Consider the following 6000-nt stretch of genomic DNA (forward strand, 5'->3'; position numbering starts at 1 on the left):
GTGTTATGTTCTATCAATCAAGTGTGAAGATGAGTCATACATTTTGCAGACCTAACCTCTGATGTGTGACTTTGAATATGACTTTGAAGCATATAGTCTTGCTAGAGGATACCTTTCTGAGTATCCAAAAATCTAGTAATGTGTAAACTAAATACTACTTTTTAAAATGTATGTCATATGATGGCTAATTGTGCAAAATTCCCGCCAGCCACAGTCCATACATTATTTATACTTACCAGCTGATGTCGTCTTTAAAAACCAGGTGGCAAAGTCGTTACAGGACCCAATGCTAGAAGCATCACCTATAAGAATCAAAATAAATTGTTATAATCATTTTATTAACAATCCTAACATGTTTGCACAATTCTCTCCTTCTCATTTCCCTAGAATTCACACATATTCGCAATGCTCCTATCTAACTTCTAGTATTTACTGTCTGAAGTGGCGGTTGATGATGTTTGCTCTGACATTGAGCCCCTCGTCCCGGAATGGCCCCTTAGAACAGGATCATCCTCCTCATCTTGGAGGAAGCGTTGGGGCACCTGGACGGCCTGCAGCATCCCAACCCACTGTGCAATGTTATGCAGGACGCTGCAGGCTATAACAATCTTCGCCACCATACTAGGGCTGTATTGGAGGGCTCCTCCAGACCTGTCCAGGCATCTTAGTCTCATTTTGAGGAGCCCAAACATCCTCTCCACTACAGCCCTAGTCCGCTTGTGCGCCCTATTATAGTGCTCCTGGGCCTCGTCGGTGGGGTTACGCAACGGCGTAATGAGCCAAGGCCGGCTCATGTAACCAGAATCACCTATAAATAATGAACATAACAAAATGACAAATATTAAAAATTTAGTTCCAAAAATTAAATTAAAATACAATTCATTTGTGTACCCGAAAATCCCCTAAAATAAACATTTTAATTGAAAAAGAATTATATCTGCACATTTAAGCTAATATATGCTACATATCTGTTTGGAGATAAAACTAGACATTTGCGGAAAGAGACAATGACATGGTTAAATTGCATTCTCTATCTGACCATTTAAGCTAAGACATGCTACATATCTGTTTGGAGCTAAAACTAGACATTTGCTCAAAGAGACAATGACATGGTTAAATTGCATTCTCTATCTGACCATTTAAGCTAAGACATGCTACATATCTGTTTTGAGCTAAAACTAGACATTTGCGGAAAGAGACAATGACATGGTTAAATTGCATTTTCTATCTGACCATTTAAGCTAAGACGTGCTACATATGCGTATTTCGCATAAAGCAGACTTTTGCTAAAAGAGAAAGAAATGGTAAAATTGCATCCTAGAGCTGCCCATTTAAGCTAAGACATGCTATATATCTGTTTGGAGCTAAAACTAGACATTTTCAGAAAGAGACAATGACATGGTTAAATTGCATTCTCTATCTGACCATTTAAGCTAAGACAAGCTACATATGCGTATTTCGCATTAAGCAGACTTTTGCTAAAAGAGAAAGAAATGGTTAAATTGCATCCTAGAGCTGCCCATTTAAGCTAAGACATGCTACATATCTGTTTGGAGCTAAAACTAGACATTTGCGGAAAGAGACAATGACATGGTTAAATTGCATTCTCTATCTGACCATTTAAGCTAAGACATGCTACATATCTGTTTGGAGCTAAAACTAGACATTTACGGAAAGAGACAATGACATGGTTAAATTGCATTCTCTATCTGACCATTTAAGCTAAGACATGCTACATATCTGTTTGGAGCTAAAACTAGACATTTGTGGAAAGAGACAATGACATGGTTAAATTGCATTCTCTCTGACCATTTAAGCTAAGACATGCTACATATCTGTTTGGAGCTAAAACTAGACATTTGCGGAAAGACAATTAAATGGTTAAAGCGCATCCTAGAGCTGCACATTTTGCACATTACACAAACACAACTGTTTTTTAAGACTACAGTGGCAATTGTCTAACTAATTAACCATGTTGTGCACAAGTACTCACCAATGAGCCACCCAGGGGGAAACTCTCTGCCCTTAAACTGCCGCCAAAGGGACGACTGTCTGAGGATGCGGGTATCATGACAAGCCCCGCCGAAATTCGCACACATGTGCATAATCCACATCCGTGCGTCACAAACAGACTGCACGTTGAGACTATGGAAATGTTTGCGATTTCGGAAGGGCTGGTCATGTTCTGGAGCATGCAGCGCAATGTGGGTGCAATCTATTGCTCCCAAGACATTGGGCATTCGAGCTATTTCAAAGAATTCCCTCTTCAGGCACCTCCAATCACCATCATTTTGAGGGAATCCTATGTAATGCTTACTGACTCATACCATGGCGTCCAGAAAGTTGTCAAAAACCACAGAGAAGGTACCCTGAGCAAGCCCATGCAGGTACCCCTCTCCGGATTGAAAACTCCCGGAGGCCAGGACGTGTATGCAACTTAGCATCTTGGTCATACCATGGATTGCAGTACGCATACATCTACGTGGCTCCATATGAGGTTTAAGAACATCGTAAAGGCCAATGAGCTGTTCGCGATTGAGCCTATACTTGTCATAAACCTCGAAGTCACTCATGTTATCCAAGGTGGATAACAGGAGGACCTCTGACCAAATGAGCCCTTTGTCTCTCTTAGAGACGCCAAGCCCGCCTGACTCTATTCAACACCACTCGTGCAACAGCACCAGCAGCATCTAACTGAGCATTATCCATATTTGCCAAGCTAAGCAACACAAAGCCAAACAGCAGAGCAAACACACAAGGAGTAACAAGGTATGCAAAAACACAAAAGCGATTTGATACAATGTCGATCACAAGGAACGCTTTGGCCATGTTGTTTGGGGGATTTATAGTGCAATTAGTCCAATGGTAGCGAGTTCATGATGATTGCTGATTGTATACACTTGTTTGTATGTGAGCGACGTAAATGCTTTCAAAGTGGGTGTTTTTTTTTAGGTGTTTGCTGAAATGTTGTTTTCCCCCAATGAATCGCAATGTGAAAGTGTAAAATGTAACACATACAGTGCATCTTTGTGATGTTTATTCATATGCGTAATAAATACTTATTAAACGCAATGTTATAGTAAAAAGCACACGTCCACGCTAACATGAATGAAAGTGCATACTTGTGTATAATGGCATAGAATCTGATCGATCAATGTTGCTGCAATATTTTTAGTAAACGATAAAGTAACAGCTGACATCTATAATATTGTATATATAAGTGATTGGCGAGATGTCAATATTGTACGCTTCCCATTAAAATCTCAATAATAATGAAGATCTTCCAGCTGACATCTATAATATTGTATATATAAGTGATTTACGAGATGTCAATATTTTATGCGTCCCATTAAAATCGCAATAATAATGAAGATCTTCCGGCTGACATCTGTAGTATTGTATATATAAGTGATTTGCAAGATGTCAATATTGTACGCGTCCCATTAAAACCGCAATAACAATGATGTTCCAAACTCTCATTTACGTATATGTAGTATTGTAGTATTGAGTGCTAAACTTCTGAAGGGGGCGGTACAGTCCTAAAGCTGTAATGTGTATGGTTGAAGCTTCTAATGACGTCATCATATTAGCAACCTGCCTGTCTAGTTATCAAACCCTCATTCTGTTGTATTTTACTACATTGTTATTGTGTGCTGATTAAAAATATAAATGTGTGCTTTGTGGTTGCGTGATGCGTGTTATGTACATATATACGTATGTATGGTGATTCTCTCCCACATATGCTGACTTATATAAAGCAGTATAGCATTGTTGTTCCTTCCCAAAAAGTGACAGCTGTAATCTGTTCTAATGATGTTCTTATTGTACGTAATTCCTAATGGTATATTCTGAGTGAATCGTGATGTTAAAGGGACAGTAAAATCTATATTTTATGTTTCATGATTCATAGTGAGAATCTAATGTGTTTTTTTGGCCATAATATCAATTCATATGTATGAGTGAATGAGAAAAGTCATGTATGCGCATCCATTAATGATCATGTGTTAAGCCTATGTAGATATGCAGGGCCGCCACTAGAAATTTTGGGGCCCCTGACTTAACCATTGATCAGGCCCCCCCCTCCTTTGACATGTGCAATTTTTGACCAAGTGACTAAAACGTATATGCACTTTATTCTTACTTGTCTATTTAAACTTGGAAATGTTGTAAAGGTAGTAACATACAAACACACAGACACACTCATACACTGAAACACTCACACATAAGGATTCACATATAGACACTCTAGCAGACACGCAAAGAAACACACTCAGACACAGACACCCAAACAGACTCTCAGCACTTGTTTACATTGACCTGACAAGTAATGAGGTAAACTACAGTTTTGTAAAAAAAAAAAAAAAGGAGATTTAGAAAACAAAATATGGAGTTCTGATTATCTTTTTGTAAAGGAAGATGCCAACTAAATGATGACAACAGCATGCAGTGGCTGGAAGGAAGGGCCCTGAACTGCCTAAACAATAATTTAAAGGTTAAATGGTGGATTGGTGACTTCCGGAAAGTCTCATTAGTCTCAAAGTCTGTAGAAAGATGTGAATAATCAGTAGTAAGGTCAAAATGTCCTAAAAAGGAACAGACAATGGACACACACACACAAACTCAAACTTGCACATACACCCAAGGAAACACCGACAAAGGCAGCCTCAGAAAACCCACAAAGACATACACACACACAAACACACACACACACAGAGACACCCACAGAAAACATACAAAGACATACACACACAGAGACAACCACATAAAACACAGAAAGACATACATACACACACCCTCACTGAGACATCCACAGAAAACACAGACATACATACATACACACACACACCCTCACAGAGACATCCACAGAAAACACAGACATACACACCAACCCTCACAGAGACATCCAGAGAAAATACACAAAGACAAACATACACACACACCCTCACAGAGACACCCATAGAAAAAGCTCAAAGACATATGCATACACCCTCACAGACATCCACAGAAAATGCACAAAGACATACACACCCACCCTCACAGACATCCACAGAAAATGCACAGAGACATACACACCCACCCTCACAGAGAGACCCACAGAAAAAAAAATACATACACACTCATAGAGACACAAACCAAAGCACAAAGACATAAACACAGACACCCACAGAAACACTCACAGAAGGAAACATTTATGCACCTTGCATCCCCGAAATCAACAGTGTGTGTCATGCATGATAATAAAAATAGCAGAAATTAAGAGATCACTTTTTAAAGAATCATATTTGTAAATGTGCAAACAAAAATAATTCTGTGAATTCAAAATTGTACATTAATGATCTGGGTAGATGGCTAGATGAAGAAAGGTACTTTTAAAAGGTTGACATATGTTTGTTTGATTTTTTCCCCATTGTCCCCAACCAAGAGCACCACTTCAAATATAGTGTACAAATGTTCCCAACTGTCAGCTGTACTTATGGATTTTAAAAATGCTGTACTCTATATGGTCTTGGTGGAACCATAAGCTGTGGTACTCATACCATTAGATCTGGTTAAATGCAGGATTTAGGCTTGTTGGTATGTATTTCAAAATTAAGTCAGCTGTAGTGTAAACTGAACAGTTTTAAGTTAACCTGTCTCATTTCAAGCACTGAGCAATCTTAGTCTGAGAGTATAACATGTTATGCAGATGTAAAAATCTTAGATAAAATGTCTCCTTGCATCTGGAAAGTCCTTGCATAAAGGGGCAGTAAACTGGAATGTAATATATATATATATATATATATATATATATATATATCTGACAAAAGGGAACCTACCATTTGTGTATAGAGGAGGAAACATTTCTGCATGGTTTTAAATATAGAATTTCTACAGCATTGTCAAATAATCCTAAATACACTGCTGCTAAAAAAAATGTGTTTTTATGGACCCCTGGCCCCACCATACAACTACTACCACACTGAAGTTACAATCTGAAATTGCACAAAGAAATAAAAAACA

Source organism: Bombina bombina, chromosome 3 (genome assembly GCF_027579735.1).
Source record: "Bombina bombina isolate aBomBom1 chromosome 3, aBomBom1.pri, whole genome shotgun sequence".
NCBI classification, from domain to species: Eukaryota; Metazoa; Chordata; class Amphibia; order Anura; family Bombinatoridae; genus Bombina; species Bombina bombina.